Source organism: Schistocerca americana, chromosome 9, assembly GCF_021461395.2.
Source record: "Schistocerca americana isolate TAMUIC-IGC-003095 chromosome 9, iqSchAmer2.1, whole genome shotgun sequence".
Taxonomy (NCBI): domain Eukaryota; kingdom Metazoa; phylum Arthropoda; class Insecta; order Orthoptera; family Acrididae; genus Schistocerca; species Schistocerca americana.
Window position 1 is genome coordinate 73,491,099 of NC_060127.1, and position 17,182 is coordinate 73,508,280.

The following is a 17,182-nucleotide window of genomic DNA, read 5'->3' on the forward strand; positions in this document are numbered from 1 at the left end:
CAGCCTGTCCGCCAAATCATTTACGTATACAGAGAACAAGAACGGCCCTATCACACTTCCCTAGTGCACTCCTGATCATACCCTTCTCTCTGATGAACTCTCACCGTCTAGGACAATTTACTGGATTCCATTACGTAAGAAGTCTTCCAGCCACTCACATACATTTGAACTAACTCCATTTACTGGTACTTTCGTTAATAGCCTGGAATGGGGCACCGTGTCAAATGCTTTGCGGAAATCTAGAAGTATGGAATCTGTCTGTTGCCCTTCATCCATAGTTCGCAGTATATCCTGTGAGAAAAGGGCAAGCTCAGTTTCGCACGAGCGATGCTTTCCAAAACCATGATGATTCGTGGACATAAGCTTCTCAGTGTTAAGAAAGTTTATTATATTCGAGTTTACAATATGTTCAAGGATTCTGCAGCTAACCGAAGTCGGGGATATTGGTCTCTTATTTTGCGGGTCCACTCCCTTACCCTTCGTATATGCTGAAGTCACCTGCGCTTTTTTCCAGTCGCCTAGGAGATTCACGATAAATACAAGCTAGGTAAGTGGCCAATGCCGTAGAGTACTCTTTGAAAAACCCAACTCGGATTCCATCCTGACCTGATGACTTATTTGTTTTCAAATCTTTCAGTTGTTTCTCTACGCCAGGGACACTGAAAGGAGTATACTGGGACACACTTGTGTGTGGCAGCAGAATAAGATAAGAATATTAATAAATTTAAACTAGCGTACTGTAAACAATGAATGATAATGTGGATCGCTGATTGCGTGCGACCAGAGAGCCAAAGATACTGTACTGTTGGGGGCTCAGTTGCAGGTAGCTGTCTGTGAGGCTCAAATGGTTCAAATGGCTCTGAGCACTATGGGACAAGACGTCTGAAGATGGATGTTACGTTATGTTATGTTAACCGGGGACCTAGAAACGATGGAGAGGCTTCGTCCCCGCCGCAGCCGCAGTGGTCCACAACCCCACGACGACTACCGGAGTCCACTTGACCCCTCCGACGCCCCACACCGAACCTAGGGTTATTGTTCAGTTCGGCCCCCGGTGGACCCCCCAGGGAACGTCTCACACCAGACGAGTGTAACGCTTATGTTTGCGTGGTAGAGTAATGGTGGTGTACGCGTACCTGGAGAACTTGTTTGCACAGCAATCGTCGACATAGTGTAGCTGAGGCGGAATAAGGGGAACCAGACCGCATTTGCCGAGGCAGATGGAAAACCGCCTAAAAACCATCCACAGACTGGCCGGCTCGCAGGCGGATTCGTGGCGGGGACCAGGCGCTCCTTCCCGCGTGGAAAGCCGTCCGTTAGACCACACGGCTAACCGGGCGGGTCTGAAGATGGATACTTAAATTCCAAACACGTTCGATAATAAAGTAAACCTCAATCCGATTCTAGCTGGTTGCTGCAGCGAGCTATAACCGTTCTATATCCAAATTAGATAACTGAAACGGAAACGGCAGTCTTAGAGATTAAGACATTCAGACGGCAAGGAAAATAAACATAATGGTCTCTCATAAGTGCAAAGAAAAAAAAATGAAGACGATAAAGACATGACGACTTAGTTGCAACGAATGCTTAAGAACGTTTCATAAATGGAGCAAAAGGTAGTTACTATCTCATGTACAGGGCTATTACAAATGATTGAAGCGATTTCATAAATTCACTGTAGCTCCATTCATTGACATATGGTCACGACACACTACAGATACGTAGAAAAACTCATAAAGTTTTGTTCGGCTGAAGCCGCACTTCAGGTTTCTGCCCCCAGAGCGCTCGAGAGCGCAGTGAGACAAAATGGCGACAGGAGCCGAGAAAGCGTATGTCGTGCTTGAAATGCACCCACATCCGTCAGTCATAACAGTGCAACGACACTTCAGGACGAAGTTCAACAAAGATCCACCAACTGCTAACTCCATTCGGCGATGGTATGCGCAGTTTAAAGCTTCTGGATGCCTCTGTAAGGGGAAATCAACGGGTCGGCCTGCAGTGAGCGAAGAAACGGTTGAACGCGTGCGGGCAAGTTTCACGCATAGTGATGTGAAAGATTCAATGTTTAAACCTCCTCTACCAAGAAACGTGCCAGAACTGCGAGCTTGCATCAACAATGCTTTCGAATTCATTGATGGGGACATGCTGCGCCGAGTGTGGGAGGAACTTGATTTATCGGCTTGATGTCTGCCGAATCACTAAAGGGCCACATATCGAACATTTGTGAATGCCTAAAAAAACTTCTTGAGTTTTTGTATGTGTGTGCAAAGCATTGTGAAAATATCTCAAATAATAAAATTATTGTAGAGCTGTGAAATCGCTTCAATCATTTGTAATAACCCTGTAACTCACAAGCAGCAAAGTGGTAACTACGAGTACCACATCACGTCAGTAAAAACGTGTTTTTAATAAGCAGTATTTTGATTATAAGTGTTTCCCCAACCCTAGGGAGAATTCTGATAATAACGTTTTGCTTTAAATTACAAGAAAAATCAGTGGTCACATTCTCCATTTACATCGCTAGAATGTGTTCTCCCAAACAATGGAGTTCATTTAGTACACATAATTACAAGTAAATCTACATCGTTGCATTGTTCTGATATAGAATGTTTCTAAACACATACAGTAGACTGGAAACAAAATGATGAAGAAAAAAGAGCACTTTGCTGCTCGGCTTAAGTCGGTGTTTACATTTAAACAGGATACATCTTCAGCTAATTACTCGCTCGAGTTGCGGCGACAGACGTAAGGTAACAAAAGCAAATGAATGCATGTAATCTGTGGAACCAAGGTGCCGCTCCACGTCGTTACTTCGATTACACAGGCACTTAAAAATACGTACTCGGTTCACGTGGCGGAAAGAAACTGAAATAGGCTATTGTGTCCGTTAATAGCCGTGAAGCGACACGCAATACTCGATAGGGGAGGGGAAAAAAAAGCCTAGCGTTATTTTGCTTCAGCTAACATTATGTTCTCCTTCAAACGCACGTCAGTACACACAATACGTTTCCCATTAAAGCGGCTGACAGGTAAAATGCAGCGCGAGTGAATTCTAACAGCCGAGTTACGTGCCAGTCCCTGTGACTCAGGTATTACCGACCAAACGTCAGACCGCGGTAGAGAAGGCTTATCTACAGCTGTGAAGATAACTCCGATAGCGAAACGCCGCTTCTGAGCGTTTGCACTGCCGGACACATCTGAGGAGTGAATCGCTTAATATGATGCACAATGATATTAAGAAAGATTCTGGGCAGTAGGGAATGAATGAAGTCACTTCCTAATAAAAAGCATTTAAGATAAAATGGGTGCAAGAAGCACAACAAAAAAGACAATACAACAAGGAATTACAAGTAATGTAAACCAGAGCGACCATCTCCAACAGCTGATGTACTCGAATTCTCACAGCATTATGTACCGTATTTTAATCTACTTATGCGAGCCGTATTCATAAAGTTACAATTACCACCACGAAAAACATAGTTAGGTGTCGTAAAAGTGGGCAACTTTGTGACGGCCTTATCTTTTTTTGTGTCATAACCATATCAAAATACGTGCTGCAGAATTTATGTTGTAAATTTATGGAATTTTATAACATTTATCCGTTAACGTTGCTAGAACTAAAGTTCAATGAGGTATCCGGAATATTACGCAGTGAAAATGATTGGACTATATGAAAAAAACGTAAATTAGTTACAAACTACGGCATTTTATTCAACATATAAACGTCACTGATGATGGTCGAAGTAGAGAGGATATAATATGTAGACTGGCAATGGCAAGGAAAGCGTTTCTCAAGAAGAGAAATTTGTTAACATCGAGTATAGATTAAAGTGTCAGGAAGTCGTTTCTGAAAGTATTTGTATGGAGTGTAGCCATGTATGGAAGTGAAACATGGACGATAACCAGTTTGGACAAGAAGAGAATAGAAGCTTTCGAAATGTGGTGCTACAGAAGAATGCTGAAGATTAGATGGGTAGATCACATAAATAATGAGGAAGTATTGAACAGGATTGGGGAGAAGAGAAGTTTGTGGCACAACTTAACCAGAAGAAGGGATCGGTTGGTAGGACATGTTTTGAGGCATCAAGGGATCACAAATTTAGCATTGGAGGGCAGCGTGGAGGGTAAAAATCGTAGAGGGAGACCAAGAGATCAATACACTAAGCAAATTCAGAAGTATGTAGGTTGCAGTAGGTACTGGGAGATGAAGAAGCTTGCACAGGATAGAGTAGCATGGAGAGCTGCATCATACCAGTCTCAGGACTGAAGACCACAACAACAACAACATAAACGTCACTACAGATATTCGGATTTAGGATGTTCGATATGCCTGCCATCATTGGTGATGATGTGGCGCAGACGAATAACGACATTCTGCATGACCCGATGAAGTGTTGGGGCATCGATCCAGTGGATGACATCCTGAATGGCTGTTTTCAGCTTAGCAATGGTCTTGGAGTTATTGCCGTACATCTTGTCTTTAATATAGCCCCACAAAAAGGAGTGGCATGTGTTCAGATCCGGAGAACATGGCGGCCATTTGAGACCCATGCCCGAGACCTCTGGGTACTCCAAAGCCAGAATGCGGTCCCCAAAGTGCTCCTCCAAGACATCAAACACTCTCCTGCTTCGATAGGGTCGAGCTCCGTCTTGCATGAACCACGTCCTGTTCAAATCAGGGCCGCTCTGGACAATGTGGATGAAATCATCTTCCAAAACCTTCACGTACCGTTCGGTAGTCACCGTGCCATCAAGGAATATCGCACCGATTATTCCTTGACTGTAGATTGCACACCACACAGTCACCTGCTGAGGGCGAAGAGGCTTCTCGATCGGGAAATGCGGATTCTCAGTCCCCCAAATGCGCCAATTTTGCTTACTGACGAACCCATCCAAATGAAAGTGGACTTCGTCGCTAAACCAAACCATGCATGAGCACGCTGATTCCCATCATGCCCCCTGGTCAACCGTGCCGTTTGGACGCTCTAATGCAAACCGTTCAGAAGTTATGACGATTTTATTTCGTATAGTTCAACAATTGTCACCCTTAAATGTCAAAAAGATACTTCCCAGCGCAAGACATCATTGTGACATGAAGCCTGACCCAGGCAAAATAGAATTAATTCTTCTGTCGCATCTCTGGGTTTACCTAGTGTCCCTTTATGACACATGGTTATAACTTTGTTACAAGTTTGCCCAGTTGTGTGAGTTCTCCTACACCCATACACAGACAAACATTTGTCATAAAATTTGCCAATTGGCAGGTGAATAAGACAGACAACGATTTGGAATCAATGGTGGTATTCAATTAACCTTACCGTTTTTTTTTCCTCGTGTGGTTTCACTTAACAGACGCGTGAACCAGTGTGTGCAACTTTGGTTTAATTACCGTGCTTAATGGAGTTTTCTTCGTTTTTCACTATTATTATTTTATTTTAATGATGGCAAGTCTATAGTTACCCCGATTTTAAGAAAGTCTGAAGGATAAATCTCACCAAATTGGCAAATGTTTTGAACATGGCTTCACTTCAGCAACAGTTACAGGATAGCAAGTGAATAAGGCAGCCAACAACAGTCAACAAGATGCAGTATATGGTGGTATTCAATTAACGTTAACCATGGTTTCAACGGATTTAAACCTGACTTCCTCAGAAGGACAAGAAACCTGCATAATTGCGACATAAATCACAATCAAAACATCATGGACCAGCATCACTTGTCGTACAGAAACTACTACCTACAACACAGTGCGACACGTAATACTGGTTCATGATGTTTTGACCGTAATTTAATGTATGCAGGTTTCTTGTCTTTCTGAAGAAGACGGGGTTAAATCCGTTGAAACCATGGTTAAGGTTAATGGAGTGCCACCCTTTATTGCAACGGGTTGGCTGTCTTATTCACCTGCTGTTCTGTAACCGTTGCTGAAGTAAAGTCACGTCAAAAATAGATTCGGTAGGATTTATCTTTCTAAATTTCTTCAAATCCCAGTACCGATAGCTTTAAATGAATAATGATGAATAAAGAAGCAGACTGCATTAATCACGGTAATGAAACAAAACTTACGGACACTTATTTACGCGTCTGTTCAGTGGAACCACATGAGGAAAATCAGGAAAGGTCACAACATTTACATTTAGCCCAATATTTTCTAAGCAAGGTTCCAACTGTTACACACTAACATCCTGGGTCAATGGTATATAATAAAACAATGTCATAACGCCTTGAATACAATATTATGCGTAATGGCTTGTTATCTTTAGAAACAAAGTTATAACGCGAAATAAAATTTTGTGTATTTATAAAATATTCACGGATGTCTCTAATTCCACTAAAGAGACTTGTTTTCTGCAATGCCAACCGCTACACTCGCTTCTTCAGGAGTGTGTTGTGTTACAAAGTTACCCCTATAACATACGGAAATAAAAGTATCGCTTTCTAACGACTGAAGAAAATTTTTGTAAAATTCGGCTCTTTTATAGTATGATCTGTACATATAACTTATTTATATCGACTTACGGCCCGTTAGTCAGTTCTTCAAAGTTATTGGCAGTAACATAAAGTTTCCGAGAAGTCTGCAAACGCTTTTTCACAACGGGCAACAAATTGGCTTTGTGACCGCGTCCTTGCAGTTTAAATTAGTAGTGGTAACAACACACTGCAGCAGGGCTATATGTTGAATGTAGACGCAAGTTACAGCATTTAAGAATAAAAAGTTTGTCGTCGTTGTTGTCGAAAAGTAATACCTCGGTCCCAAAGTTGTCCACTTTTACGGCAGTTAACTTTTTGTTTGTTTGCTGATACATGTCATCTTTAAAAAGAAAATAATGCAAGGACATAAAAATGCGTGAAACCATTCGTAGACATTTTTATAATTAATTTTGCGCTCCACGAATATTTCTAAGCTTTACAATCTGCAATAACTAGTCATCTGGTGGTGCAATACAGAAAATATTTTATATGTCATTAACTACGTTATATGACGGAAAATGGTGTATTGGAAAAGTTTTACATTACTCATAATTCCTTCGAAACATGTAAATTGATAGATTATACTTATTAACTACGAATATGCATAAACATTAAAATGACAATACTGTGGAAAACTTAAGAATAAAATCTTTCTACTTTGTTTTGAGTAGCAGCTTCACTTCTCCAGTGTACATTTCGAAGCCACACAGCTCCATCATGTGGCTTCAGCTGTTTTTTAAGAACCTTTACTGCGATGCCGAGTCACCATAAAAGCGTATGAACCGACTTCCAAATTTTGATTATAACACCGTAAACAGCAAGTCCAAATTACCTCATTGTGGTGTCATACACTCCTGGAAATTGAAATAAGAACACCGTGAATTCATTGTCCCAAGAAGGGGAAACTTTATTGACACATTCCTGGGGTCAGATACATCACATGATCACACTGACAGAACCACAGGCACATAGACACAGGCAACAGAGCATGCACAATGTCGGCACTAGTACAGTGTATATCCACCTTTCGCAGCAATGCAGGCTGCTATTCTCCCATGGAGACGATCGTAGAGATGCTGGATGTAGTCCTGTGGAACGGCTTGCCATGCCATTTCCACCTGGCGCCTCAGTTGGACCAGCGTTCGTGCTGGACGTGCAGACCGCGTGAGACGACGCTTCATCCAGTCCCAAACATGCTCAATGGGGGACAGATCCGGAGATCTTGCTGGCCAGGGTAGTTGACTTACACCTTCTAGAGCACGTTGGGTGGCACGGGATACATGCGGACGTGCATTGTCCTGTTGGAACAGCAAGTTCCCTTGCCGGTCTAGGAATGGTAGAACGATGGGTTCGATGACGGTTTGGATGTACCGTGCACTATTCAGTGTCCCCTCGACGATCACCAGTGGTGTACGGCCAGTGTAGGAGATCGCTCCCCACACCATGATGCCGGGTGTTGGCCCTGTGTGCCTCGGTCGTATGCAGTCCTGATTGTGGCGCTCACCTGCAAGGCGCCAAACACGCATACGACCATCATTGGCACCAAGGCAGAAGCGACTCTCATCGCTGAAGACGACACGTCTCCATTCGTCCCTCCATTCACGCCTGTCGCGACACCACTGGAGGCGGGCTGCACGATGTTGGGGCGTGAGCGGAAGACGGCCTAACGGTGTGCGGGACCGTAGCCCAGCTTCATGGAGACGGTTGTGAATGGTCCTCGCCGATACCCCAGGAGCAACAGTGTCCCTAATTTGCTGGGAAGTGGCGGTGCGGTCCCCTACGGCACTGCGTAGGATCCTACGGTCTTGGCGTGCATCCGTGCGTCGCTGCGGTCCGGTCCCAGGTCGACGGGCACGTGCACCTTCCGCCGACCACTGGCGACAACATCGATGTACTGTGGAGACCTCACGCCCCACGTGTTGAGCAATTCGGCGGTACGTCCACCCGGCCTCCCGCATGCCCACTATACGCCCTCGCTCAAAGTCCGTCAACTGCACATACGGTTCACGTCCACGCTGTCGCGGCATGCTACTAGTGTTAAAGACTGCGATGGAGCTCCGTATGCCACGGCAAACTGGCTGACACTGACGGCGGCGGTGCACAAATGCTGCGCAGCTAGCGCCATTCGACGGCCAACACCGCGGTTCCTGGTGTGTCCGCTGTGCCGTGCGTGTGATCATTGCTTGTACAGCCCTCTCGCAGTGTCCGGAGCAAGTATGGTGGGTCTGACACACCGGTGTCAATGTGTTCTTTTTTCCATTTCCAGGAGTGTATAAGCAAGAAATCAGTACATTTCGCTAATACGTGTTTCTACCGTGTTGACATCACGCATAAGGTCCTTACACAACAACAGAAATCTCCGACGAGGCAGCTGTGGCTTCGAAATGTACACTAGCATAGAAAATATACTATAAAGACAGTGGACGAAATTTATTTTTGAGTTTTCTATTCATTTCAGAGCACCTCATCTCTGTCAAGAGTTATCTCTATGGACAGCACGAAAAACAGGAGGCTGCTACCCTTGGCTAAACAGAATAAATTAATTTTTTTCAGTTATGAATGACTGCCAACATATACGCTCGACGCATTTCGACAGAAGGTTGCATTTGCCTGATGTTTCTCATTTTTGTGTCTCGCTGACGTGCAGTGCGGCGCAAGCAACGGAAGTGCACTGTTTGAAGACTGTAGGACTATTATACAATGGCGCTGTCTGAGGGTCACAGAAAGTCGAACGTATTTCCCCTCCTACAGGTATTGACGGAAGCAGATGTGTTGCTGATAGAAGCTGGCAGTTATCGGGTTATTCCAGGGCGTGGTCTTGCTGATACCGCAGTGTCGTCAGTTAAAAGCGTTCGCTCTCTTAGCGTCACTCAGACTTGCGGTGATACCGTGAGAGAGAGAGAGCACCAGCAATCGCTTAAAGAAAGATGCGCTGACCACGTGGTAAGGCTAGAAGGGTGTTCAAAGGTTGCTTCAACTACAGTGGTTTGTATGGGCTCTTTCGAAATACTGTAATCTGACACACTTGTTTTCTCATTTTTACCCACGCATTTTGACCTTGCGCTTTGCTAAATAACTATGGGTTAGAACAAACTTAAAAAGTTACAGTAGCAATAACATACTGTAAAAACTCACAGGCGCGCTCAAGATTACTCAAATCAATTGGACAAAGCCATTCTTTTATATGCATGAAGACCAAATTACCATAACGTCTTAAACAGCGTGGAATTTTCTCATAAAATTGTCGAAAAGAGTGGTGAAAGTAATGTGTGACAGTTCAGATGTTACAGAATTGCTACCAGACAATGGTTACGAACTTAGTTCTACATATCAGATTTCTATAAAATGTTTGTTACTTTAGGCTTTCTCAGATTCTGTTTAATATCAATTTTATATTCGGCACTTACTTCTTTCTCGTCTACGTATTACAGCAAGATTTCGGATGTTTTCATAAGGATATTTGAATTATTGCCTCCGACGGAACTAGACTGGATTGAAAAAAAAAAAAAAATTCAGATGTGGATAATGGAACGTGAAATACTGAAGCACAAATGCACAAGTGTGCCTTTTTTATATTATTATACACTGAAACGCCAAAGTAACTGGTATTCAAATACATAGACATGCAAACAGGTAGAATATGGCGCTGGGGTCGGCAACGCCTATACAGGGTGTAAATTTTAAGTTGACAAACCAGAATAACTCGAAAAATAAGCTTTACGAAAAAATGTGTAGAATCCAAAGTTGATGATTTTCGAGGTGGACATCTGCTAGTGCTAAAAATCAGCCCGCCACCCCAGCCCCCTGGGGGTGGGGAGGGAGGCAAATTTAAAATTTCAAATGGGAACAAACATTTTTTATTGCAGAATCAGATTCTACATAAAAAACAACGTACATTTTGTCTCAAACATTTGTTTTGATTCTTGCTAGTGGGCGCTGTAATTCAAGAAAATCCACGTTCTCATTTTTGCGTGGAAAATGGTTACGGGTGAATAAAAAATACTTATTTACTTCGTAAATTTTGATTCGCTGAAACTAAAACTCTCCCTCTCTCCCCATAGGGTGGGGTTTGAGAGAGAGGAATTAGAGTTTTACAAATGTTGACCCAAATATGGACCCTGCACGTCATCAGGGAACTGTTCAAGCTGGTGGAGGCTCTGTAATGGTGTGGGGCGTGTACAATTGGAGTGATATGGGACCCCTGAACCGTCTAGATATGACTCTGGCAGATGACAAGTACGTAAGCATTTAATCTGGCCTCCTGTATTCATTCATGTCTATTGTGCATTCCGACGGACTTGGGCAATTCCAGCAGGACAATGCGACACCACACATGTCCAAAATTGCAAAAGAGTGGCTCCAGGAACACCCTTCTGGGTTTAAACACTTCCGCTGGCCACCAATCTCCCCAGACATGCGAAATTATTGAGCATATCAGGGATATCTTGTAACGTACTGTTCAGAAGAAATCTACTCTTACGGATTTACGGACATCCCTGCGGGATTAATGATGGCAATTCCCTCCAGCACTAGTTCAGACATTAGTCGAGTCCATACCACGTCGTGTTGCGGCACTTCTGCGTGCTCGCAGGGGCCTACACGATATTCGGCAGGTTTACCAGTTTCTTTGGCTCTTCAGTGTATATGCTTGAATAAAGCTTTTGTTATGAAGAGGAATATGCCTTGTTATGAAACTTGCTGGTAAATTAAATCTGTGTGTCTGACTTAGTACACGAACCAGCAACCCTGTCTTTCACGTGCAATGACTTTATCAACTGAACTATCTAGACACAAAGACAGCTTCAGTTTTGCCAGTACTTCTCAGCTACATCTCGAAATGAAGCTATGAATGTGAGTTGTGTGTCGTGAGAGGGTAACTTAGGCGGCAACAGCAGGTGTGAAACTGAGAACTCATTCTAGCATAAATACGTCGGTACATAAAAACATTAGAATCAACATTGCTATGTACTAAATTACTGGCCTTCCTTGTAACTTAATCCAGCAGAAAATATTGTCGCGATATTTTCAAAAATCCTGGAAAGAACGAAGTTAACATCCTGAATGATCCATCGCTGATAGTTCATACTAACTTTGCAACCAATAAATGTCATTCTCTTGTACGATAAAATAGAAGAAATCTAATGTTCACTCGATGGCGATAGAGTGCTTTCCCACACTGATATGATTACGGAAAAATCCCTTGCCGATCACTGCTGTTAACAAATGTGCAAGGAGAAAAGATCAGGAAACATTTTCGAGCTGTACCCGCGCCTAGAAGTTGGGTTGTAAATATAAACATCCTGCATCTTTCGCATTTCGAAAGCGGAAATTTATATCTCTGGGTTCGAAAAGTACGCTCCCAGCTGGTAACAAACAAAGAAAATATGTGATGTAATGGGGGTCGGGGCATGGCATATGTCTGTTCTACAATTAGACCGTGGCTCGTAGTAAACACGCTTGGAGATAAGGTATCCCAAGTATCAAACTTCACTCCCAGCGAACTCACTTCTTCATCAAAGCCAACAAACAGTACAAATCTGTGGTAGAAACGTCCACCAGAGCACAAGTCGCTGTACTGTGTTACGCAGACAGAGTGAAATGAAGGGAACAAGTTACAAATAATGTGTACACAGTCGAAATGTTTTGAGCGCATATGTAAGGCAGTCGCTGTTGCTTTTTGCGTAACTGTCAGAAGACTAATGTTACGCTGTGGTTCTGTCTTTAAGGTAACATTTGTTTATTCGATTACTTACCGTGGTCCGACCAGTTTCCTATGATGGTGAAATTAAAGGAAAAAATGCGCGTATTATGAAACACGTCTTTCAATTACTCTATTTAGTACACGTGAGGAGTGGTTTTTATTTGGAGTGTGAGAACTGTGTACCGTGCCTAACCTAGGAAATACATGTGTCCCAGTTCATACAAACGAGAAACTTAGCACATGAATTTGTAGGAATTTCAGTGAGGTAGAGCGAATCTCACATGAAAGTAAAAGCTGCGGTAGACAGGGACGTAGAAGCTGAATGGTCCCATGGGTGTAACTTAATTCTAACAATCAACTGATGCTTTCGATCCTTTTCACTGTTTTGTGACACAGAGAAAAAAACTACTGAGGGCAATTTTTCAGAAACCGATCACTGTATAGGTTTTCAAATTAACTTTGTTATCCTTGTTAGATTCCGAATGCTCTCACATCCGCCTTCGGCAAATTCATATTGTGTGTAATGGTGTAAAAAGCTAGTAGAGCTGAAACCGGCATATATAATAGACCTTTTTAACGTTACTGATCATCATGGTCTTTATAGACAGCTCACGTTCACGTTTAATGCGGTGTATTCATTTTTTTTAACTTACAAGTCGCTGTAAACGTCTTAACAAACAATACTGGAGAATGATATACGATTATAACGTGTGACTTACAGAAATAGCGGGCGTACGAATTGTACTTATTACGCATTGCCATACGAATTGCATAGTCACTCTAACAGAAAGAATGAATAATTCTCGAGTAAAGCGAGAAAAGTACATCAAGGTGGTTGTATGTGTATAAGATATACCTAGGACACTGAGGGAGTTCTTGACAAAATGAGACACTGAAGATAGCAGATGAGTTTTGTTATTTGGGCAGCAAAATCACCGATAATGGTCGAAGCAGAGAGGATATAAAACGCAGACTGACCATAGAAGAAAATAGTTATGAAAAAGAGGATATTGTCAATATCAGGTAGAAATGTAAGGTTAGAAAGTGAATATTTTTGTTTGAAGTGCAGCCTTGGACGTGGACGATAAACAGTTCAGATAAGAAGAGAGCAGAAGCTCTTGAAATGCGGTGCTGCAGGACAATGCTGAAGATTAGATGGCTAGATAGAATGAGTATTGACAAGTTACTGAAACGAAATGGGACGAGAAGAAGTTATGGCGGAGCACAACTAAATGAAGGGATCGGTCGTTATGATGCATTCTGAGGCATCAGGATAGTCAGTTTGCTAATAGAGGAAAGTGTGTGTGTTTGTGTGTGTGTGTGTGTGTGTGTGGAGGGGGGAGGGGGGATATTTTAGAGAGGGAGACCACAGCAAGCGGGTTCAAATGTATGTATGGTGCAGCAGTTATGCAAAATGAAGAGAGTCGTACAGGATAGAATACTGTGGAAAACCGTAACAAACAAGTCTTCTGACTGAAGATAATAATAACAACGTGAGAAAAATACAATCAGGTTCTTACGTGTTGTGTGTAGTATTTATGTAAGTCTCGCAAGTCCCAGATGGATACTAAGATATCCGGAACAATTTAATGGTAATAACAACCTGAATTTAGAAACGGAAATTGCACCTGTTTTGCTGTAGATGCTTCATCAACAGTATATTTCACAGCCATCTGTTATTGGATAATCCGTCAGGGCGAATGAAGAATAGAGAGGATAGAGATTGGGGTGTGATTTGGTGGGGGGGGGGGGGGGGGGGGGGAGAGGGCACGAGGAAATAAAAGCGTTGTTATGCAGAAAAATGTTGGTTTCAGAAAAGTCGGCTACTGGCTTATGATAGCAGGTCTCTTTTTGAATAGAGGTACTGTTTTGCAAATGTAATTCTGACTTCCCCAATCAATGAAGCACTATGTGTCTTGCCTGTGTTGAGTAATAATAGATAACGCAATTATTTCCGCCATGTGATGAGAGAGAGAGCAAGAATCGCTAACACATAAAGACTGCATGAATGGTGGTCATTCAACTGTGCACTTACAAACTCATTGGTAAGGATTACGTTACGCTGACGTAATAGTATGTAGCAGAAGAAGGCGGCAGTGTGCTGTCAAAACACACACGTACATATACGGGAAACAGTGTGAACAGTGCAGATGGGAAGCAAAGTGAATAAAAGGGCAGGCCGCAACTAGTATGGTGTGAAGAGAGAATTGAGGCAGAGTAGGAAATTGAATTTATACAAGTAGTTTGTTGAATAGTCAAGGCCTCAACAGAACAGGTACAGAAATTTAATATTTTCATCAAATGAAAATGAATAAAATGTTTTTGCTCGTACGATGTAGATCGCCCTTTGTAACGATGATAATGACACGCTTCTGCTTGTGTTAAAAAACCTAGCTTGCTGTACAGTTACCCTTTTATTTACTTTTTCAAAGTCATTGTTTACATGTATAAAATATTTTCTGTCTTGACAGGCACTAACAGCGTTTTACATATTTTGAAGTCTCACTGATGTTTCGTCTCAGAAAGTGTTGGCAGCAGAAATCACGGTCAAAAGCTCGGTGTAAATAATATGGCACCTACTACACGTTTTACACTCAAGTATGGTGTTTACTTATATACCGGTATATATTACGTTTTATTTTATTTTTTTATTGTTAGACGCACACTGTAGCCATGGGAAACTATTTTCAGCTGTCCACCCTTCACACAATATCATGTTTTGTCATGCTAATAGGTTTTCTGTTAGTAGACTGTGTAGTACTTTTGTAGGTATGGATTTAATTTCTACATATTGCAACTTATTTTATGTTTGGACATGTACTTCAGCCATGTGAAACCATTTTAATTAACGACTAGAGATATTCAGTTCTAAGTTACTGTGTCTATGAAGCTGATTAATTACGTATCCTGAGGCTCAAACATAAGTATAGGCCACTTTCAGGGCATCACAAATACTTGTTATGCATCTGTGTGAGCAGCAAATTTGACGTTGATTCTTGTATCACAACGGTATGTGATGGCTGGCTGCCTCGTTATCTTTTTTATGAATTCTTAGATCTTCTGTATATCTGGCCTTCAGCCAATCTGAGTCACTGTTTTGTCACTTTGGCGTTTTTGTATTTTTGTGACACATCTCGTAATGGCAGTATGCCGAAATCGTTCTCGAGAATTATATACAGTAGTCAGTCATACGAGAGCGAGAATAAAGTTCCAAACAGGATCAAAGATCTGTTTGCAGCCTTCATGTCTTCAATTGATAAAGCCGCACCGCGCGGAATGGGTGCGCGGTTTGAGGCGCCATGTCACGGATTGCGCGGCCGCTCCCGCCGGAGGTTCGAATCCTCCGTCGGGCATGGGTGTGTGTATCGTTCTTAGCGTAAGTTAATTTAAGTAGTGTGTAAGTCTAGGGACCGATGACCTCAGCAGTTTGGTCCCTTACGAATTCACACACATTTGAACGTTTGATAAAGCCGTCTTATCTAGTGATCAAAACGATCTACTGAAACTTCTGTATGTCCATCCTTTATTTTTTGTCACGATCTACTGAAAAGGTTTGTCATAGCAAAACTTCTACGATGCAGTGTTGTTTGATTCGTTCTTAATATATGAAAATTTTGCTTCGAAGCTGAGTTAGTGGTGTGGCTTGCAAAACAGTACACGCCTGCAAAGACGAGACGCATTGAGAACTTAATGGAACAAATATGTATGGGAACAATATTATTACGTGAGGAGTAATTGTTGTTTATAGCAAAGAAAAATGCAAATTCGGTATTTACGTTAAAGGCAGAACCACTGCGAAACATTAGCTTGGAACAGCCGATATTTTAATTAGGTAAGGATAATTATATTAAATCACCTTTGACAGGAAGGTAGATGGTAGATTCAGGCCAGATATGTCGTAACGACGATCTTAGGAATGTGGCGGGCTCTTCCCGGTAAACACAAGCCAGAGAGAAGCAGAGGTGACGTCATCGGACGGTGTCTTCCCAGAAAAGAGAATCACTTGTTACAGCCTGCAGACACCTATCGCAGCAACCTTGCGATGCACACTCGCATAATTCCACGCACACCACAGACGCACATAGAAGCTCGCACTGGTTGGCGACCGCGAACGACCCAATTGCCGGATGCCCGCAGCCCGCTTTCTCGCTGACGGCCGGCAGCAATTCAAATCACACGCGTGTAAACACGCACTCACACACACACACTCGCTCACTCACCGACGCCACGCGTGTTACACAAAACGGCGTTACGTCCAGTCGGCCGCTATCTCAGCACCGAGCGAGAAGCAACAAGTGCCTTCGGGCCGCGCCGGCTTTCTGCGCATGCGCCGTGGGTCCACACACACACACACACACACACACACACACAAAAGGGGCCCGATGCGGCCGCCGTAAAACTCGCAGCAAGAGTCGGCGACGATTGCGTCTCTGCGCATGCGCCGCGGGCACACACACACACACACACACACACACACACACACAAACACACACACACACACACACAAACGCTCGGGCGGCACGCGGCACGTGGAGCGACGGAGACAGAGAGACGCAGGCGCACCGCAATTACGTCTATCTGACGTCATGTGCGACGTCATTACTGAGGGCGTGGACTGGTTTGTCCGGCTGCGGAACCGCGTCGCTGTCGCCGGCGAGTTCGAACGACCGCTGCACTGCTGAACGTGCGTGTACAGCATTTTATAACAACACTCCGAGAAACCAGACTCTGTCTACGGAAGCACGCGATCTGATATTCACAAGTGTTTTTATTTGTAGTGTTGCAGAACAGGGACCGTCACACGGACATTCCTAACTGCGCGATTTAAAGGCGAGCCACGCAGATCCACGAGCAAGAATGCCCGTGTGAACGCAGTCCCAAAGCAAGCACGCAGACGCGGCCGCAAGTCGCTGGTGAGGTTGCGAGGGTGCTGGGGTGGAGAAGAGTTTGTTCCTCTTTAATACAGACGAATTTTGCATGAGGACTGGACATGCACTCGACCCCATCCTT

The 17,182-nt window shown here is 43.3% G+C and overlaps 1 protein-coding gene across 1 annotated transcript in view; it reads right to left on the minus strand.

Moving 5' to 3' along the window:
- The window catches only part of LOC124550663 (histone-lysine N-methyltransferase SETD1B-like), a 141,101-nt gene extending 124,664 nt beyond the window's left edge, over positions 1-16,437 (minus strand). The window contains exon 1 of the mRNA XM_047125387.1: positions 16,029-16,437. The gene's annotated coding sequence lies outside the window, so the exon portion shown is untranslated. The remainder of the gene's footprint in view (positions 1-16,028) is intronic.
- Between the last annotated feature and the right edge of the window lie 745 nt (positions 16,438-17,182).